This window comes from Xyrauchen texanus, chromosome 11, assembly GCF_025860055.1.
Source record: "Xyrauchen texanus isolate HMW12.3.18 chromosome 11, RBS_HiC_50CHRs, whole genome shotgun sequence".
NCBI classification, from domain to species: Eukaryota; Metazoa; Chordata; class Actinopteri; order Cypriniformes; family Catostomidae; genus Xyrauchen; species Xyrauchen texanus.
In genome coordinates this window covers 32,339,996-32,363,448 of record NC_068286.1, presented here as the reverse complement: position 1 = coordinate 32,363,448, position 23,453 = coordinate 32,339,996, and the positions used below count along the sequence as shown (strand labels likewise).

General features: G+C 38.9%; 1 protein-coding gene across 1 annotated transcript in view; it reads right to left on the bottom strand.

Annotated features, from left to right (window-relative positions):
• LOC127651416 (receptor tyrosine-protein kinase erbB-4-like) overlaps positions 1-23,453 on the bottom strand; it is a 364,872-nt gene that overhangs the window by 309,081 nt on the left and 32,338 nt on the right. The window lies entirely within an intron of this gene.

Below are 23,453 nucleotides of genomic sequence, written 5' to 3'. Positions count from 1 at the left end.
CGTCACAGGATTGATCCCAACAAGTCAACACAGCGGAAAGAATTCAACATTTCTGGGAGTAGAGCGGGAAACTTACAATCACTATAAACTAGGGATGCACAGAAATGAAAATTCTGGGCCGAAACCGAAACCGAAAATCCAGGATGCACTTGTCCGAAACCCGAAACCGAAATTTGTACCTATTTAAAAAAAAAAAAAATATATATATATATATATATATATATATATATATATATATATATATATATATATATATATATATATATATATATATTGTATTAATTTTATACTTTTTCATTAATTTCATGAATTTAATGAATCTGAATTGAAAAACTACAAACCAATAAAATAAATCACACTTTTATTGAAAGTAACACCAAAATTGGACAAAAAATATATTAAAACTATATTAAATATTCTTCTTCTTTCAGTTCTGTAAAAATCTAATTTTACAGATTTTATTAACAATTATCCAAATAATGTAAAGTTTTAGAAAACTATTATATGAAAAACAACAGTCAAGTAATGAACTTAGCTAACATCTTTCAAAAAGTTTAAATACGCAACAGTAATTTTAATTAAAACAAAAGGCAGCACACAGAATGGCAGAGGGCCTCTATTCCACTAATCTATATATAACTATAATATATAATTATATATATATAGATCAGTGCTCTATTCTGTTTATGTAAACGTATGTACACTTTAAGTGAAAATTATTGTGCAAAACAACAGTGCAAAACAGCAGTAATTGAACTAAATCCAACCTCAACTGTAAACGACAGATGTATCCTCGAGTGAAGAACAAGTGTAATGTAATTGCTATACACATCAAATTGGACAGCTTTCTATTTAAGTAAAAGCGACAGGTTTCTCTTCAAGAACAAAAGTTGCTAAATTTTCTGACAGTCTCTCCTGTCAGAAAGCTCATCAAGAACATGAGATGCTGCACTGAACAGGCTCTCACTCTCTGTGCTGGTGCTTGGGCAGATAAATACCTGTGCGCAATCTGCGCAAGCAAAGGAAATCAGTCTTTGTTTATGCGACCGTAGTCAAGGGGATTGTCGCTTCTGGCGTAGTTCCGCTAGATACACCTCAAGTTGTGTTGTAGCTGCGCTAGTTGTGACACTTTCCTGTAGAATCTCTTGCTGTACTCTGTATATATATATATATATATCTTGACATTTCTGCTGAATAAACACTGCAGATCTCAAATTTGATGTCCTTATCAGAAACTTTGAAGAATTTCCACACCGCTGACATGATCGGCCTTTGTTTGGTAGCGCTGTGATAAGGGCTAGATCGATCCAGAGTGAAATCTGAGCACTGAGGGGCGGGCGAGGAGGTATTTTTGGCTCATATTTCCAGCCTTTTTTCTCTTTCGGCCAAAAACCGAAAGTGCCATTTTCGGCCGAAAATTTTCGGCGGCCGAAATTTCGGTGCATCCCTACTATAAACTATATCCATTTATACACACCAATGTAAAATATAGACTGTTTCTCAAGTTCACATATACCTGTATGTGCTTGTACACTGGGGAAATCCTAGTGTTTTATGTAAGACGGAAACCCCACTACTTCATTGCAGTTCTGCTGTAGGTCGCAATAGAAACTTAAGGAAACAAAAACCGCAACAAATCTGGAATATCTGGAAATAGAGTGAAGCACCGGAGAATAAAAGAGCAAAGTCTTCCTCTGATCCCATATTTCTTATTTACATAAGCATTGCAGGGAAATTACGTTGCTGTGGAGAAAGCTGCTTACTGACTAAGTCACATGTACATGGGAGTAAAGAGGATGGCACTTATAGTGCAATGATCTGCTTTCTCTCAATAGGCCTCTTTCTGGTGTCCATGTAAACTTAGTCATTGGTTGTCACACCACCTGGATTACATTGTCACAATAGAACCTGCCATTAAGCAGCCTAAATAGCAAAATTATGAAACACAAATTAATAACTTAAAGGTACTATATGTAAGACTGACAACAAGCATTTGAAATTGATACTGCAGTCCAAATTCTAAATATTGGAGAGTTGTCACTGTGTGATCCCGCCAATCACACAGGCCAATACAGAAATTCTGGCCCGGAATGGAAAAATCAAAGTAGAATATACTGGCTGAAGCACTGTTCTATCGGGAAGACATGCAGGCTTGAGTGAAGTTTAAGATGTCATTTATTTGATAAATGTAAAACAGAAAGTAAAGTCTCTCTCTTTGGCGTAGGCCCCATCCGGCAGTCCGAGGGAGTTGTGCCCGGAACCGTCATATCCTGCCGGAGATAGGAGGCAGGGGCGAGGAGCCTACCCCCAACAAGAGAGAAAGTAGTATACTACCCCCAAAAGAGATGATCCTGTTTGGTACGAACTGGGTCTTGTGTTGGGCGTTGATTCTGGAGAAGAAAAATAGAGATGTGAGCATCAGAATTGATATGAAATTTGTGATATCTCTGGTAAGGTTGTGTGAAGCCTTTGCAATGGGAAGGTTTTTTTTTTTTTGGTGTGTTTTTGGGCTCTCCGTTGAGGCCACTGGTTGTGCAGAATCTGCCTAAGGTGAGCAGCGTGGTATGCAGCCCTACGTTAGGCCACCGTTGCTGTGCAGTATCTTTGTTGAAGGACGACATTTGATATGAAAGCACTCCGACGAGGGAAGAGTTGTTTGAGGTATCTTTGCCGAAGGTGGGCAACGTGTATAAAGCCATACGATAATGGCAACGTTGTGTGCAGTCCCTTCGTTGAAAGACATCTGATATGAAAACCCTCCGACGAGGGAAAGTTGTTTGGGGCATCTTTGCCGAAGGTGGGCAACGTGTGTAAAGCCATACGATAATGGCAACGTTGTGTGCAGTCCCTTCGTTGAAAGACATTTGATATGAAAACCCTCCGGCGAGGGAAAGTTGTTTGAGGTATCTTTGCCGAAGGTGGACAACGTGTGTAAAGCCATATGATAATGACAACGCTGCGTGCAGTCCCTTCATTGAAAGAAAACAACATTGATATGAAAACCCTTCGACGAGGGAAAAATTGTTTGAGGTATCTTTGCCGAAAGGTGAGCAACATGCGTAAAGCCATACGGTTATGGCGACATTGCGTGAAATCCCTTTGTTGAAAGAAAACATTTGATATGAAAACCCTCCGATGAGGGAAAGTTGTTTGATGGTTATCTTTGCCGAAGTGAACACATACATAACGCCATACGATAATGGCAATGTTGTCATGCCATACCTTGTTGAAAGCCATCTCGTTATGGTGCGAGTTTCCGGTGAGGGCGGCTGGTTTGAGCAATCCCTATGCGACGGAACTGTGCTTGAGATTATGGAAGTCGAGCTGGTCTGTGGAACTCCTGTGAAGCCGAGGGAGGGGGTCAGAGACTGCGTTGAAAAACCCGGGAATGTGTCAGGCTGGGATGATGAAGTTATAGGAAATGCTCTGCCATGTCAGACGTCTCATAGGAGACATGATGGTTCGAGGAGGGCCAGACTTTATTGATTGTAGTAACGACTGCGGAATTGTCACATGACTACGATGCGTTTGAGTTTCTGGAGGGAACCCATATGACGCTAGCCGGATGATGGGTGTGGAATAAGAAGGCCTATTTTAAACTTCTTTTCTAGATGTAGCTTGCGGTGTCATCGCGGAACGAGGCTGCAGTGGTTCTACAAATGTATTTCCCATTTCTGAACTCAAACATATATTTTACCCCATATAGGGTAAAGAACCATTTCATTGGAGGGTAGAGGGGAAGGTTGTTTGCTGGACCGTATGGTGAAGTGCTGTACGGATGGCAAGGAATGATTTGAAGCTTGGGTCTCGGTGTCATTTCTTTCTTCCCTCCCCGACTGGGATTGTAGATCGAGAACGTTTGTTAAATACATTCAATTATGAAATATCTAGCAATGGGATTACTTACGAAGAGAGCGTCAGGAGCGTAGGAAGCTATATTGAAGAAAGTATAATTTTGGCCATTCCCCTGTGAACCATGGTCCTAGACGGCAACCCCTGAATCCTATGGAGGGAGCCATGTCTGAGAAATAGGGGTGTGTCATCCGTAAACTCTCGCCAGCCATCCTCGATTGGTGGGTAGGAGAGGCTGTCTATGGAATGATCTAGTGTGAGGAGGCGGAAAAAATGGCGGAGTGGCCTTGAGGAATGATAAGCATGGCAAAATTGAGGTGGCCTGATGGGGCTGGAGATTGCGTTAGGAGACCCAAACTGACCAGGGGATGACGTGAAAATAGACCTGATCCTGTCATGTTTCTTTATGGGGGAAGCTTGCATGGTTAAAGAATGTGTGTGATGTCTAGAATTCTAAAGACGTGGCTCGTTGTGGGTGTTTTTTTTTTTTCTCTCTCTCTCTCTCTCTCTCTCTCGCTCCTCCCTCTTATTTCTCGAGCTGGAGCAAATACGATGAGAAGAATAATGTCTCAACTTCATGAGAGTCTAGTTGTTGGCTGTAAAAGGAACATGAGAGTCTTCATGTACTCCCGGCATAGAGCCCTGAAGATGCAGTGGACAGTTTAGTTTTTGAAGGAGGTGTGCCCCAAAACATACGAGAATGTGTACATGTTTGTGCAAATCATCTTGCACAAGACTGCTTTGTGAATGTGTGTTGATATGAATCGGGATCTTCAAGAATGTGATTCATGAGCATGGATCAGTTCCGGCTGTTCATGTCCCACCTTTACGACCTGAAGATGCAGTATCGCACTTTATATTTTGTGAATATTTGCAAATCACCTTCTGAATGTGCTTGATAGCTGATTCGACGGCTGATGTGCCAAGTTACCATTGTCTCTGACATATTTCGGAGACCAGATACATGTACGCCTAAACATGTATGGCTGAATTCCGGCATTTACGCTGTCGATCATACTGGTTCTGATTAGTTGTATCTGTAGTGGTCTGACCACAATGAGTGAATGATTTGTGAAGACATGCCAACGAATTTCTGCTCTTTGATGATGCCTGAATGATAATAAAATGGAAGTATGCCATGAGATGGGAATTACTCGCTGTATGACCTGAACATAGATAGATGCCTTACGCTGGTGGTAGATAAACTGGTGAATAGGGGAAGTGGTGTGGAGCCTACCGCTAGGTGTCAGAGGCGCGCCGCAACAGTGGTGCTAGCGATGAGAACATGGAAGTACGTCTGGAGTAAGAAAATGCTGCGTTTTATGGATCGCGTAAATGCGCCCTTGGAGGCGCTCTGGGAACCTCATCGAATGTTGTACTGAATGAAGTAAATTCTTTCACAAGGCTTGGTGAAGGCTATATTAACCCATTGATACGTATTTGTATGCACTCGGGAGTGAAGTCACTCTGCTTACATTTAATATATTTGCATTCTGATATATGCATGCATGGATATGCGATTAATAATAACGATTATACGTCTTTTCGAAGGTCTAAGTGTTCGACGTTGATATCCGATCTCTGTTGCATGATAGCAGTCCTCCAGAAACAGCAATTTTTTTATTTGTGCCGGAAGTGTGGATGACAACATGCAATATCAAAAACGGGACTTCACACCTTATTTTGAAATAGCGATCGCCAGATGAATCCAGTTCAGCCTGCTTGGGTCAATTGTCTGGGTCAATTGTCTGTGACAGAGTTCATTCTATAACGTCCAGTAGCACTTTTGTACGTGATTATAAATCTTGATATGTTCTCCATGTTTACATGAGATCTCGCCTGGAAGAAGTAAACTTTGTCGTTCTTCGACAGACTATGCAATCTGAGCCGCATTCCTGTTGTAAAACTCTATATTATCTTATATATGAAGTCTTCTAAACAGAATGAGCCCATCTCAAAGTCTAAAACTTTTTTTTTTTTTTTGGAGATTGCTTTAAAATAACAACATTAATTCAGAAACTTGAGAAGTGAAGCCCAAAGTGTCTTCTTTCAAAAGATACTACAGCTGTGTCCATCCTCCAGGGAAGCCAGTAGATACAGCCGTTTAAGTTGGGTATGTAGTTTGCATAGTTTGTGCTCGGGAAGGGGGTGATGTCATGCTCCCTCGGAATGCTCATATCATGGGCTCGGTCTTCCTAGTGAGTTGGGCATAGGGAAGATGAATTGGATTGGAACACGCTACGTGATTTGGGCGAAGGCGGCCGCAAAATGGGGGAATCTTACTGAATGAAGAAATGAGAGCCCGTATGATAAGCGTTGACTGTACATGATGATATGCATGAATAATTATCTTAATTCCCCGATGGGGAACGCTCGGGCATGCAGACTGTGAATGACAAGTGAATTAACCTTGACCGGGTTGCCCTCGTGAGATTACGCGATTGCCTGCCATGAGGCAAAAGAGTGAATGTGCTGTTGACATGAAATACTGGCTTTTGATATTGATGCGAATGCGTTATGATGAACAGGCAGCGTTGCAACTTTGTGATAAACAGGTAGCATGGCACGGAAGGTCTAGACCCATGACTAGATCTGAATGCATTTGATGGATATGAAAATGACTTAGCTTATTTCTGATGGAAGCCGGCTGCTGCCTGAGCCGATGATTTTGCAGGATTCGCGGGGTGTGCGCTCCTCCGCGCCGGGTCGTGCAATGCGATTGAGAGAGATCTCCTGAGTGAATGAGATATGGGTGAAGATCCGGGTTTGCTGGTTTACTCCCCATGGGTTTGATGTTGGCAGAAGTTGAGATGAAGTGACGACATCGTTGGAAAGGGAAGGCGGGCTTCCGGAGAAGTGCTGTGCACTGGTTATACGTGGCCTGCAGAAGTTGAAGCGTGCCTAGTTGCCTGTGTTTTAGTGCATTGAAACAGCAATGTGATAGATTGTGAGCAGACTTATAAAGCAATGGTTTACATGTGATTGGCTAGGAATTACCCCGCTAATGAAGTGATGATGTACAGCTGCTAGTCTTCCCGCTAGAACTACGCTGCATTTCCATTTATCAGAGAAGCCAGTATTTTAACTTAGCATGTTTCCTAATTCTCTAATGACATTTTATGATCATTTTATGATTTAGTATAATAAAAACTATTACATATAGCACCTTTAATGAAACTGCAAAAATGCAGAAGAGAACATACAAAAATAGCTAAAGCATTATTTTGGCTGACACATATTGTAATTTATAAATGTATAAATTTTAAACACAGTGACAACTTGCCCTGACCTGACAAAATACTCTTGTCCTGAGAACATAGTTCAACTTTTCAATTAAAGGGGTTCATTATACAGTTGACCGTTAACTGAATGAACGCTAGAGTGATTTTGTTTATCCAAAAACTATAATTCATTATTAAAATTTAAGAGGATTTTGAAACCAACATAAAACCACTGCTGTAAAAAATACACAATTGTTTAGTTGACTTAAAGCCTTATATATGTCACTAGATCAAGCAGCTGTCCCCGCGTGCTTTAAAACCACCTCCATCGTGCCGGTGCCAAAACACTCCAATACAACAAGCCTTAATGACTTCCGTCCGGTTGCATTCACCCACATCATTATGAAGTGCTTTGAGAGGCTGGTCCTGGCCCATCTCAAGACCTGCTTATCACCCTCACTGGACCCCTTCCAATTCGCCTACCGTCAGAACAGAAGCACAGAGGATGCCATCTCTACGGCACTTCACTCTGCCCTGTCCCACCTTGACAATAGCAACACCTATGTGAGAATGCTGTTCATTGACTTTAGTTCAGCAGTCAACACCATCATCCCCTCCAAACTGATCACCAAACTCAGTGAACTGGGCATCAATTCCTCCCTCTGTAACTGGATTCTGGACTTCCTAACCAACAGACCTCAGTCTGTTAGGTTAGCTAACCACACCTCCTCAACCATCACCGGCGTACCACAGGGATGTGTGCTGAGCCCTCTCCTTTACTCCCTCTTCACCTACAACTGCACACCTGTACATGGCTCTAACACCATTGTCAAGTTCGCAGACGACACTACGGTGATTGGTCTCATCAGTAACAACGATGAGACGGCCTACAGGGAGGAGGTCCAGCACCTAGCATCGTGGTGCACTGACAACAACCTGGCTCTCAACACTAAGAACACCAAAGAGCTCATTGTGGACTTCAGGAAGTCTAAAGCTGGCACACACACACCCATCTCTTTCAATGGGACTGAGGTGGAGCATGTAACCAGCTTCAAGTTTCTGGGTGTCCACATCTCTGAGGACCTCTCTTGGACCCTCAACACCTCTACCCTGATCAAGAAGGCTCACCAGCGTCTCTTCTTTCTGAGGAGACTCAAGAAGGTCCACCTGTCTCCAGTTCTCCTGGTTAACTTCTACTGCTGCACCATCGAGAGCATCCTCACCAACTGTGTCTCAGTTTGGTTTACCAACTGCTCTGCCCATGACCGGAAAGTACTGCAGAGGGTGGTGAAAACTGCCCAACGCATCACCAGTTCCTTGCTCCCCTCCATCGAGGCCATCAAGGGTAAGCAATGCTTGCGTAAGGTGCGCTGCATCATTAAAGACTGTTCCCACCCCAACCACAGACTGTTCACCCCACTCCCCTCCGGGAGGCGTTTCAGGTCTCTCCGCACCCGTACCAGAAGGTTCAGAGGAAGCTTCTTTCCTGTAGCTGTCACCCTACTGAACTCTAGCTCTGCATCCTGGTGACAATTGACTTCCCCTTGTGAGAACTGGCCCTGGTATTTCCTATAATGAAGGGGGAAAGCAAACTTTCAAGACCTATCAGTGTGCATAAAGTGTCTCTGCCAAGTTTTATTTAAAATATCATATTAAAATAAAAAATATAATATTCAAATAATATTTTAGCTGCATTGTAACATTTAGTTCATCTGGATTTTGAAATAGCTTGGAATCAATTTTATTAGCAGTACTTTCCAAAACAAGCATCACTATTAGATTACTTAGAGTTAGTACCACTAATTATGATTGTTTCCAAAAAAGGTTTCCCAAACATTACTACCAGCCCTTCCGCCATGCCCCCATTTTCTATTGTTTAGATAAGCATTAATGTGCTGCCCCAAAGGTTGAGCAAGAGTTGACAAGTCCATATGCTCAAAGAAACGTATTTTTTAATGGCACAGTGTTTACACTCTTCATGAAATCAACCCACGAATGGCTTACTTGTTAGTCTTTGCATTCCCTAAACAGGGATATGAAGTGTTGAAAAAATGACACACTTCACCTTTAAATAGATACTATTGCAATAAAAAGACATGATCACATTTTTCTTCACCTCGGTTCAGTTTTATGTCCGACTGATCTGAGAAACCTATTAGTTCCATCCTACAGAATACTAATGGCCAGGTTTGCACGCCAATGGTGAGTGCACCCAAGGGAGGGTATACGCCACTGGTCACCATCCACAACGCACTACCTTTCAGACACATGGGGTGACCATAAGGGCTTCTGTCTCGCCCACACATAGTTTAGCTTTCCTGTATGCTATAAGAAGAGCTCAGAGGCATGAAATTAAACACAAGCTGTTACAGTTTTGATTCCAAGCCAAGTCTGAATGGTAATGGTAAAACTCTGATCCGTCAAAGCGGAGGAGGGCTACATAGAGCGCAAAGCTCTTTCCCCCTTCAAAATCACTGAAGTAAAATGCATAGAATAAGGTATATTATATATATTCAAATAGAAAAGTCTTAAGATTCAGTTGTAAGCTAAATGGCCATTTCTTACCACACACGGATCGCTGAACAGTTAAGATGCCTTAACCCTCTTGATTTAACTTTAGCTTTATGGATAATTTCCATATGAAAAAAGATTTAGGCCTGTAACATATTCTACACATGGTGAATGCAAATGCTTCTTGCTACACAAGCTTGACATAATTCGTCATTCTCAAATATCCAAGATTACAATTCAATATTGCCACGAGGATCAGTGCAACAAAATAAAGAGCAAAGCTACACATTAGGTGTGAAATTGATGTGTTATCTCTATTTTATCATTCTCATACTGATCCATATATACCATTTCAAGGATGTAAGCAATAACAAAGGAATTAGAACACTACTGGCCAAGGAGCACTTTCAGGATCATTACCCAATAAGGCTCTGAGTTAACATATTTTCTCAAATAACATCAAATGTTTACCTGCAGTGACTTATCAGACGTGTTGTTGATACCGAGCGTAAATGCCAGAGATGCTATGAAACTGTATTTTAGTTTAGATGTTCACAATTATTTCCTTAGTGGAGAGATCGGGAATACTGGATCATATCTATTGTAATCAATGAAGCTGTTCAGTGAAGCTTTCTGCATGACCTTCAGACAAGGTAAGGTGAGTCGTTATGGATAAAAGCATCTGCTTAATGAGTAAATGTTAACGACTTGCACAGCTTCATTCATTATAATGTGCATGGTATATATTCACTTTTAGAGCTCTACTTATCAAACGTACAATTAGTTGGCACAAATTTTGTTCACCTACCAGAGATCATTTTTAGTACTGCACATATCCAGCCATCTTGCTTAACTGCACTTGACGTGTCTATTTGTGGTTGTTTTTTTGGAAATCTAAACACTTAAATGTCCATTAGTTCCAGGCATCCAGACACTGAAAAACATGGTCCACATTTTAATAATGGCATTTTATGACAGTCGTGTTAAAGTTAGAAACATTAATCGTGTTAAAGTCATTATTAATGAACTGCCTCCCGCTGGTATGACTATGACAACTAGTAAAAAATGTTCAAGAAACGAAGACATAACTTCCTTTAAACCGATGAATAGTCCTTGAATGGGTCTAAAATGTTGGGAAATTGAGTTTTGTTGCTCAGTACAAAAACATTTTTGTAACAGTACAAAAACATGCATACAAACTAAACTGTAGTCAAAATTCACAAGAAAAACTGAATTATTACCAATATGACTTTGCTTGAGAGAGGCAGCTTAATGAAAGTCATGAGTTTCCCACTGGTAATCATGACTTTGTGGTCTCAACTCATAAATAGGAAAATTCTGACATGACACATTTTCATCCACATTAAATTCAATAAGACCTCTATACTGACTAAGATCTATAGCAGGCAGTAGCATAAACTATCTATGGTTGGTTTTCTCTATCTGATCACCTAATGTCCTGACCTACTGTCTCAAAGGCCACAAGATCATGTAGATTTACACTCTACAACATCAGGAAGATAAGACCCTCCCTATCTGAACATGCCAAACAACTGCTTGTTCAGTCACTTGTCATAAATGGACTACTGTAACACTCTCATTGCAGGCCTCTCTGCATGTGCAATTAGACCTCTGCAAATGATCCAGAATGCAGCAGCACTTCTGGTCTTTAATGAACCAATGTTTCACCACTCCTTGTCTCTCTTCACTGGCTACCAGTTGATGCATGTATCAAATTCAAGGCTCTGATGCTGGCATACAGAACAGTCGATTGGTCTTCTCCAAAATACCTAAAATAATTTCTGCACAGCGACACACCCACTAGAAGCCTGCGGTCGGCTAAGGAACGTTGCCTTGTTGTACCAACACAAAGAGGCACCAAAACACTTTCTCGGACTTTCAGCTTCATCATACTGCGTTGGTGGAATGACATTCCCAACTCCATCCGTGAAGCAGACTCACCCTCTGTCTTCAAAAAACGACTTAAAAAGCATATTTTCCAAGAGCACTTAACTAATCAGAAAAAAAAGAAATAAATTGCACTTGTATATGTTTTGAATACTATTCTGATGCTCGTGAAACTTTGTAATATGGCACTTTTGTACCACTGTCTCCTTAACATGATTTGCTTATGTTATCCTCTTTTGTAAGTCGCTTTGGATAAAAGCATCTGCCAAATGAATACATGTAAATGTACTGTCATGGCAATGCAACAGATTGAAGACAGTCTTGCTGAGTTAAAAGCAAAGATGATAATAATAGCACACAATTAGGTCTATAAATAGCTGAAGAGAGCTAACGGTTAGCATTCCCATTTATCTCAATGACAGTTTCTCAACTGACCTGCATGCTACCATATTTGCTCAACTAAGCCTCACCTCAAGAATGCACACAGTCCCAAGCCCTTTACTAGCGATGATCACAAGCTGGTTTTACACTGTTAAAAGCCCTCTAAAATATTGAAAAAATTGTAATTCATATGTTTTTTACAAAAAATATTTAGTCAGAAAACATGGCTACGCTTTCAATGAGTATCAATGGAAAAATATGCTTTTTGCCTGGATAATGGTGTAGTTATGACATCTACCAGCAGGAGCCATACTAACTAATCATACCTTGCCCCCCTGAAAATGCATCCAGGTTAAAGGCACAGACATCTTTAGGTAAAACTATCACTCCATTGAGTAGTGGGGTAGTTAACACCTCAACACAAAATCATATCAGCTTGCAATGCACTCGTCTTGTCTACAGCATTAAAAAAGTCTACATACAAGTCTACGTTTCTGACCAAGATGTTAAGAGATCTGTCTAGTTGTTTTTATAGCTAAACCAATTGCATCCGAAAAACTAACTTGTAACACCAACTACTTTACTGACAATACATTCCAAATAACTGTGGGCTAGCAGCACTTGTTTAAATGTTGTTTAAGATTAGACAGATATAACTGTAGCAACATTCCAAATTTAATGAAAAAAATATATTTTGTTTACTTATCCTAACTGCTAAAATCTTCTTTTCAAAAGTGAAAAAAAAAATATTGGAAATTTGTTTTTCAAAAGTGTATCAAACAAAACTAATGGCCATATATTTATGAAACGAGTGCAGCAATAGCCAAGAGAGTGCAGTCTCTCCACAGTTTTCCCAAGCATCTCTTCCTCCCTTCTCTCTTTACCTACAGACCAAACAGCAACCAGCATGCCTGAAACAGCAGGGCAATGATGTAGCCCATTTCCTTGTCAAAGTTGCCCTATTTAGGTCCTTCATTAGCAAAGCAATTCAAGCCTTGCTGATTATGTCTGATTCTGTCTGATTCTGTCTGTCTGCAGCTATTTGACTTCATTATTGTATGGCTGCTGGCGGCGAGAACACTTAACCCCTATTACAGCTTCACCTCCTGAGCTAGAGCCGAGATAATTAATCCATTTACACAGAGTAGGTGAATATGAGAACTATTAGAGGTGCTGCTTAAACAAAATTCTAATGTTTAACCAAAAATTACATTTTTTATTTATTTATTTATTTATATTTAGCCAACTCATGTACAACTTTTTAGCCCACTCAGGTACATTTCAGTCATTTCACCCACCTAACACTAGGTTTCATTGCTCTTTTCTCCTAAGCTACAAGCTTGGTCCTAAAATGGATCCAAGAACTATCACTATAATCTTTCAGTTCTGGAGCAAAATACAAGGAAAAATATTTCAGCATTTAAGATATGCAATATTTCTAAAATGCTTAAGTGAAGTGCAATTTGCAGTGCTTTCCAATGCAATTAAACAACAATTTGGTCTTCATAGAGCTGTTTTCGCAACTGTTTTTCGAAACAGCATTCGCAACACATTTTACTTGTGTGATGTGATGTATTTCCAAGAGAAACAGGATATCTAATCAGTTAAAATTTAGGGCCACAATGCATTTGTATGCAATCAAATCTACAAACATTATGTTTTGATGCTTCAAATTTCTAAATAGAATTTCTAACTTTTTCAGTGATGGGATAAAACAAGTTTTAATACTACTGCCATTAGTAAAACTAAGCTTCAACCATAACAAGCTAATGTTGGAAATTTTATGTGAAACCTTAGAGGGTTTCCCAGATTAGCATGGCTCTTTGTAAAGGAGTGTAGATTGAGCTGTTGTGTCTATAAACACAGGTTGCCGGTAGTTGTAAGAATGCCAGATGATGGCTGGTCAATGGCATTGTCATAGCAAGATAATAGTGGTGAATCATTGTGAATGAACTATAGTTAGTCAAGCCCAATATTCGTGTCACATCACAAAGAGCACCTGACAAGGCTGACATGTTTATTTAAAACGTTTTATGTAAAACAGGGATGAAATGTTGTTATTATCAATTTCATATCCTAAATTGCGTTACACTTAGTACTGAGATATAACACTGGACATTAAGTGAAGAGCCAACTCAGTAACTAAATTGTTTATTACACAAAAGTTTACAAAAATGTCCTTAGATCAAACATTGAAATTTATAAATTTTACCATGAACTGCATAGGCCCAAAAATATGCTTAATTATTAACATGACATTGGTTGAATAAGAACATTTACCATTTTGTTTTCAAATGAATTTGCATAAAAACAGGGTAGGGTTTTGAGTTGTTTTTAGCATTTGATGATGTAGTTCAATGAAGAGGAATGTATATACACATTTTATTTAACTCTACACCCAAACCTCAACCCTTAACCTAACCTTCAGTGAAGTAAAAACATAATCTTAAAATGAAAATAGAACCACCAAATCCCACTCGTCACTAATTATGCAAACGTGATTACTTCCTGGTTTAAACGTGGGACAAGTATCCAGGTGGCACACTGCTGACACAACATGATAGTCATGACACAGGAGGAGGTAAACAATTTAGAACTGATGCAAAAATGTCCGTAACTCAGCAGATTAAGGTTTGATGTCAAGGAAATTATACATTCAGTAGTAACATACCTACTTCATATTATCATTTCAATAGATTTACATTCTCAGAAGACAATAATAAATTGCACAAAACAAAATCAACACAGATCATCCTAGTTGCAAGTGAACCCTTATTTAATGTATTCTGGGTCACTCTTTTTTTTTCCTAGCATAGTTTTATTCTTTTTGAGGATAAGGTCTTGTCAAGTGTGCTATTCTAACTATGCAAACAATTATCTAGTTAGTAGCCCAACAATATGCAAAATAATTAACGTTTCATAGGCTGAACTGTAAAAGTAGCAGCATTGGTTTAAATTGTAAATGTCTCTATCAATGATACAATTTTAATGGTTTCATGCTCTTGGATGAGGGCATGTCAATCAAACTGACCATGTTTGCAACAGTCTAATATGGCTAGCTTCTTCCAAGTGACAGATGAATTTGAGGCAATACACAGAGTTTGAATGGACACTCAGCACTGATGTCAACACAAAAGATATGGGAAGTGTTTTCTCCTGCCCTTTAAATGCTGAGAAGTCTATTTATATTTATATTCTAGCTATGCACAATTATATAGTTTGCTGCATTTTATTATTTGCATTTAGCATTGTTTTCCCTGTGGTCCATGGCCTTATCAGTATAGACCTGTGACTGGGTAATAGAGAATGTCTTATCTGGAGTGGTGGTGGTGTAGTGGGCTAAAACACATAAATGGTAATCAAAAGGTTGCTGGTTCAATCCCCACAGCCACCACCATTGTGTCCTTGAGCAAGGCACTTAACTCCAGGTTGCTCTGGGGGGATTGTCCCTGTAATAAGTGCACTGTAAGTCGCTTTGGATAAAAGCTTTTGCCAAATGCATAAATGTAAATGTAAATGTTATCTCTGAACTCTGGATGTTTAGATGACTTATAGGTGCTCTGAAACAATATGCAACCAACTTGCTTCTTCTCACAGTACTATTTTAAACCATATCCATAAAAAGTGGGTCAGATTGAGCCTGAGCTAAGATTCCCAAACCGCTGATGTCCCCACAAAAACTGCAGTTAATATGGTGAAAGAGACAAACAAAGAGAAAAAACAATTGTGGTTCCACACTTTCTATGAGGTCTATGTGCTACCTAGTGAAACACTGAAACACTCTGGGTTCTTTCACCACCAATGTGAAATCCAAGTGCTTTACTCATTTTGTGGCATAATATCAAGTCAAGAGCAATTTGTTTGTTGTGTTATTGGATGATTTATTGGGGAATGATGTATATTCATGTCCCACTGTGAATCAAATCAAACATTCCCGGCTACCATGTGATATTGCTTTGACAATCATACCGCTGTCCTCAAGACAGGCTATCTATTGTGCGCTATTGTGGGAGATGTAAATATCCTCTCTCAATGGCATATAAAATATCTTGTTAGTGTTGAGGTACTGTTGCAGTTGTCATGGAACAATATGTTGTTCTAAGGGGGTATAGGGAACATGGGAAAGCCATGCTGGATTGCTATTATCGTGCACAAAAACTGCAGCACATGGTAACACCATTTGATAAAAGTATACAAAAGCTCTTTAGAAATCAAAAAACTTGCTCTCATGTTGCATGTTGAACTTACCTCCAGCAACCAAATGTGAATAACATGGAAAAACAAACACTTCTTAAAATCAATTACTCGTATAGACTTAAGTCCATTGTGCTTGTCTGTGGTTCATTAACACCCAGTAGTTAAATTAGTCAATATCCTTAGCGAACACTCCCTCCTTAGTAGTTAGGTGCAATTTTGGATATGTCTTTCTCATCATAATCAGTCAAGAATAACAGGGGGAACTTTGATGTATGCTTATTATAATAAAAAGGAATATGTTTGCTATAGAGCACAACAATCTGGCTCTGGATGTACAAATTCCATTAATTTGTCTCTGTAAGATAATAATTAATGATGTACTGTGAGCTCTAAGGTTGTTATTCAATGATACATGCTGCTGTTGAAGCCATCATTCTGCATTATTTCAACTATATTTAAAAAAAAAATAATAATAATAATAGCAGAACCCCTGGTGAAGAACTGCACTATCCATGATCCATAGGAGGGAAATCCACCAAAAAATTTAATCAGAGAATCAAAGCACGACAAAGCAGCAACCATCCATTTTCATGACACACCGAGTCGACTTCTCTATAGACTACTTATATGTTTGTGTTAGGGCTGTGAATAGATTAAAAACGAATTAATCACACATTGTTCTGTGATTAATTGTGATTAAATTATTGTACATGAAACATTACAACAAACATAAAAAAAAATTTGTCTATACAGTATGTTAATATTTTGATAAGTAATTTAATATACATAATATTAATTGCAATATATTTTGTATTTGTTTATCATGAGGTCAAAATCAAGTAATTTTACATCTCACCAGCTCTACCTAACCCTGTAGCGTCACACAAATGTCTTGTCAAATGTAACATTTTTGTCATCTGCAAAAGGTATACATTGATCTGTGGCTAACAGAGAGACTTCCCGCTCAGCTCCACAATACGCTTTTCAAAACACTACAAAGAACGCATCCATTTTTATTTCCCTTCTGGCATGCTTTCATGCTAAATTTGAACAAGAAAACATCTGCCAAATGCACATATATACAATCACAATGACAATGTAGACTCAAATAAGAATGCAAATATACTTTATGCTTTATTCACCCAAAGGAAAATCTAAAAATGTCTATCTATAAAAAAAGAAAAAGAAAACGTTATTATAACAATGGAGTTGTGCAATATTTGATTGTTAGAAAGCAATGTTTATCACTTTAAATGTATGTTTTAAATTGGGCACACTTTCAAGATCATAACTTTTGTATTAGTTTCTCTGATCTGTGTACAGTAGAAGAAAAAATGTCATGATGTTTATTAGTTGGCTTTTTATTCTATTAGAGATGTATGCAAGCAGGGAACCAGCATACATTTCTAATAGAGGAACTTTATATTCTGTAGTTCTTTTGAAAACCTATGTATTGTGTTTGAAGAACTAAGAAACCAATATTTTGATGTTTTTGCAAGACTGTCTTCAAACTGATCAGAGAGAGAAAAACTACCATAGACAGTTTATGCAACTACCTGTTATAGATCTTAGTCAGGATGGAGGCCTTATTGATCTGATGAATAATGTAACATCAAGAACATTTTATTCAACCATCTACGTATACAGTGTAAAATGTTTTTGATAAGAAAAAACTGTTCTTTGCTGAACCTAGGGTGCAAAGAACTGGTGAAGTACCTTTTATTTGTGTACCTCCTCCAATTTAGCATCTGAGCTAGTTGTCATTTCATTCATCGCAACCACTGCAGCGCAGATATTCCATGTTCTCTAAGGTCATAATGAGTAGTAATTTGCTGTAATCACAGCCTAATGACCACTAACTAACCATGTTCCAGTAAAGACATTTGCAGAGTCACTGACGTAACTCCAACACTTCTCACATCTCTCCACTTTTGAGTCCAGATAAGGTGAAGAAGATCAAGATGTCCACTTATCCAACATCTGTGCTTATTTCCCTACCTTCACAGAGTCCTTGTATGATTGGGCTGTAGAGTGTTTCTAATGGGTTGCAAAGGAAAGCAAAGTACAGGGGTGATGTCAGACTTAAGGAAGTTCGTCTACAGGACTCTCCCTAATGACTCATTATAGAGATAGCACTTACTCTTTCTCTCTCTAGAGGACTCAAGAGTAGGGCTGGGCGATATGGCAAAAAATATTATCACGATATTCTTTTTCATATCATTCAATATCGATATTTATCACAATATTCAATCACATTTGCACATTGCAAATTTTTTTGAATTTCCAAAAAAAGAAGAAAAAAAAACCCTAAACAGTCTTTACAAAACTGCATTGGGGGCCCAGACACAGCCAATGCAGTGTCTGAGGGATCTTCTATGAAAATATTATCATAGAGTTTATCAATTGAGTGTAGTTGGTTATGAAAGTTATAAGATAATCTGTTCATTTTTAATCATATTGAATGTATGTATATATATATATATACACATAAAATTATTTTCATATTTCTTTACGTACAGATATCTAAGTATGGGGGGATAGAAGGACTGAGGAATGATATTGTATGGGGGTTCAGGGGTATCTCTAGAGAGAAATTTTTTTCACAGGTCTAAAGGTGCTCTGCAAACACGCACCTCATGTTTACTCAAATGTGGGGAAAAGAGGAAGTGCAGACCGGGACAGGGCTTAAGTGAAGCGTGATTTAGTTCTAGAGAAAAATATTCAAGAATACAGCGCAGAATGATCAGATATGATGTAACCGGCATGGTTGTTTTGTCGTGCTGCTCACTAGAGACAATGAGAGGGTGTAACCGTCATCATGATGTCTTGCAGTCAAGATGGTATCAATGTGGGGTCCAGATCCGGAAAGCGGTGATCTGCGTAGCGGGGGCATCACAGACACTTTCTACGGTTCACTTTTGATGGCCAGGCGTATCAGTACAAGGTCCTCCCCTTCGGTCTGTCCCTGTCCCCTCGCATCTTCATGAAAGTCACAGAGGCAGCTCTTATCCAATTAAGGGAAGTAGACATTTGCATAATCAACTACCTTGACGACTGGCTAATCTTAGCGCACTCTTGATAGTTGCTCTGTGCGCACAGGGACCTTGTGCTCACGCACCTCGGCCGTTTAGGGCTTCGGGTCAACTGGGAAATGAGCAAGCTCTCCCCAATTCAGAGCATCTCTTTTCTCAGCATGGAGTTAGACTCAGTCTCAACGACAGCATGCCTCACAAGCGAGTGATTGCAGACGGTGCTAAACTGCCTGAGTTCGTTCAGACCGGGCACACCGGTTCCACAGAAACAATTTCAGAGTCTCCTGGGGCACATGGCATCCTCAGCAACGGTCGCACCACTCGGGTTGATGTATATGAGACCGCTTCAGCACTGGCTTCAGACTCCGCTTCAGAGTCCCGAAATGGGATTGGTGCCATGGCACATACCGTGTGACCCTCATCCCTTCCTGCCATCACTTATTTAGCTCTTGGACAGATCTCTGTTTTTTTATGGGTAGAAGTCCCCCTACAGCAGGTGTTCAGATGTATCGTAGTTACTACGGCCACCTCCCATTTGGGCTGGGGCGCCATGTGCAACGCGCATGCAGCTGCTGGCTCCTGGATGGGGCCCCGCTGGGTTGGCACATCAACTGCCTGGAGTTGCTGGCTGTATTTATTTCCCTGCACAGATTTCTAGGACCTACCACTGCGCCACTCCCATATGTTGCTGATAATCCCATGTGACATATTTGCCAAATGTGAACCTCCCTGTCTGGGCAGGATGTGGTCTCCGCAGGGTCTTTTCCCCCTGAAAGAATAGGATTGGAAAAGAACGCCTTCCCTGATGTGTGTTATAGCATTAGATGGCCCCAGCCGCATCTAACACTCTATGGAGAGAAAACATAGAGAGACAAAAGGCAAGCATGGCTTGCTCCCATGCTAGTTACGTCTCTTCCCTCCCTCAGGGATGTGGGGAACTATATGATGTCTCTTGGGGCGTAGGGGAAGGTTCATTGTCTGTAAAATATTACACAACTTTGAAGTTGTTCTAAGATTTTGAGCAGCTGCAGATGGGAAAAAGTAATTCCGTTTTGCCTTGATTGTCTCTTGGTTTATGAAAACTAATTTTCCGTGTAGGCTACCAATAAACCTTTTATACCTGTGTGTCCGGGTGAGAGGCATGCAAATCTGTTCGCCAGTTCTCATTGGCCTTTTCTCAAAGATAGAGGTAACCGAAGCTCTCAAGAGAGACCCCTAGTCTCACTACATCAACACAATAAATAATTCAAAAATTGAAGTCATATTTTTTTGCAATTTGTCCGTTTCCCCATCTGAATGTTAAAAAAGCATTGCGAGGTAAAATATTGTAATGCTTCGAAAAATCTTTTCCCCAAACCACTATTCTCTATCCCTGTACACACTATACTCCAAATAATTTCCTGTTCTCTGAATGAAGTGGCAAAAACCCCAAAATCTATAGTTTTGAAATAAATTAAAGTAACAACAGCTAACAAAGAAGGAGGATGCTTTATTGGTAGCCTACAAGTAAAACTTAGTTTTCATGAACCAAGAGAGGATCAAGGCAAAACGGAATTACTTTTTCCCATCTGCAGCTGCTCAAAATAATAGAGCAACTTCAAAGTTGTGTAATATTTTACAGCCAAGCTTTTTTGGTGAGAGGCCCCTGGGGATCTATTTTAAGGTGACACGGGGCATGTGGTGGACATTTCCAGAGTCATGACCTGCTGCACCTGGGAGGTTATTCTGTTACTCTGAAGAAAGGCTCAAAGGTCATTGACTGATCAATACTGCATGCTAACATCTTCAGCTTAAGTACCTGTAAGAAAAAGCAGCTAGTTTGTTTGAACCATTTTGTTTTCTGTATTACAGGTTTAAGGCTCAAGTGTCAATGTATAGGTTTATATCATGTTTGCTCAATGGTGTGCTAACTGCAGGAAATTGTGTGTGAAGAAAAAAATAAACTGACTTGAAACGCTCCATAACAAAAAGTACAAAAATGTTACAGTGGTCCTCAATTTCTTATTTAGACATCTTTTTTAGTTTTTCATTATATGTTCACATGATTTGAATGTGATAAAATAGCTTACTAACCTTGTGTAAAGTTCTAATGTTACAATGTCATTGACTTCATCACATTAAAATCAAGTTGAGTAGAAATATTATCACACAAATATCAAGTTTACATGTATAAGATTAACTTGCATGGAAACTGACACCGGCGGCCAAAAGTTTGGAGCAATGTACAGATTTTGCTCTTTCAGAAGGAAATTGGTACTTTATTTCACCAAAGTAGCATTCAACTGATCATCAGTTTGAAAAAAGTCATTTTTGATCAAATCTAGACAGGCCCCATTTCCAGCAGCCATCACTCCAACACCTTATCCTTGAGTAAATGATAAATTTGATACTAGAAAATAACTTGCCATTATATCAAACACTGCTGAAAGCTATTTGGCTCATTAAATAAAGCTTAACATTGTATTTGTGTTTGTTTCCACAGTATGCATTATACTGGCATGTATTAAGGTCAATATAAGGTCAAAAATGGCAAAACAAAGATTGCACAAAAAAAAAGACAGCTTTCTCTAGAAACTCGTCATTCAATCATTGTTTTTAGGAATGAAGGTTATACAATGCTTGAAATTGCCAAATTTGTAATGTGTACATTACAGTCTTCAAAGACAAAGGACAACTGGCTCTATCAAGGACAGAAGGAGATGTGGAAGGCCCAGATGTACAACTAAACAAGAGGATCTGTACATCAAAGTCTCTCGTTTGAGAAATAGATGCCTCACATGTCCTCAGCTGACAGCTTCATTGAATTCTACCCACTCAACATCAGTTTCATGTATAATAGTAAAGAGAAGACTCAGGGGTGCAGGCCTTATGGGAAGAATTGCCAAGAAAAAGCGATATTTAAAACAGAAAAACAAAAAGAAAAGGTTAGAGTGAGCAAAGAAACACAGACATTGGACAACAGATAATTGGAAAAGATTGTTATGGATCGTACCCCAGTAAGCTTTTGTGGGATCAGCTAAACTGTAAGCAGGGTTGGGAGGGTTACTTTTGAAATGTATTACACTAGAGATTACAGAATACATGCTATAAAATGTAATTTGTAACGCATTCCTTTAGATTACACAAGGTCAGTAATGTATTCTAAATACTTTGGATTACTTCTTCAGCACTGGTAGATTTTTTCACTTGTTTTGACTATAAAAACTCTGCCAGTACAGTAAAACAAAATACACATGTTAAAATACATACAGTATTGTTTCTAAAACAAGATCAATTAATTAAATTGGTTTTGTTTTAAGGATTTCTTTTAGATATTTTTACAGGAAAACAATACAAAAATGATAAATAATACAATTGTTGTCCTAATAGCAAAGGTCTTACTAGAAGAAAAAAATGATGATCCAATGTTAATTTTCTTGATAAATAAATATGATCGTGCCTGGTAAGTGCATGTAAAATGGCTAGAAATAGCATTAGCTTAGCTTTAAGCTGGCAATTACAAAAGGTTTATTTCTATTTCTTCTGCTCCAAATTTATTTCAAACTTACTTCTATGTCTTAGAAGAAATGAATGTAACTCATCATAAGAAAGTGTTGCACCGCTGTTCAAATGCACTTTGTATCGCATCATTTATATGGATAAATGTTTTCCATCTGAAAGTACTAAATATTAAATGAAACAAATGACAATAAAATGCAAAGTAATCTCTTCAGTAATCAAAATACTTTTTGAATGTATCTGTATTCTAATTACCAATTATTTAAATTGTAACTGTATTGGAATAAAGTTACTTCTATTTTGTATTTTAAATACATAATCCCTTTACATGTATTCGTAACTCCCCTACCCTGACTGTAAGGTACGTGATAAGTGCCTGACAAGACAGTCACATCAATGGCAAGTGCTACAGGAAGTGTGGGGTGAAATGTCACCTGAGTATTTGGACAAACTGACAGCTAGAATGCCAAGGATCTGCAAAGCTGTCATTGCTGCACATGTAGCCATGACAGACAATTTTTTGATGATAACTCTTTGAAGTAGTTTAAGTCAAATTGTAATAGTAATTTTTCACGTTATTAATATCCTGACTCTATATTGTGATCCGTTGGATGCCACTTTGGTGAATAAAAGTACCAATTTCATTCCCTAAGAGCAAAATCTGTACATTATTCCAAACTTTTGGCCTCCAGTGTAAATACCAAAAAGTATTTTAAATGTAAAAGCTAAATTAATTTTAAACTGCAATATAAATATACCCAATATTTGTGTGTGCTATGTACTGTATTTTAATGCAAACTCATTTGAGTGTAACATTGTTTGCTTAGCAATATGCTAATGCCACCAGTCCTAC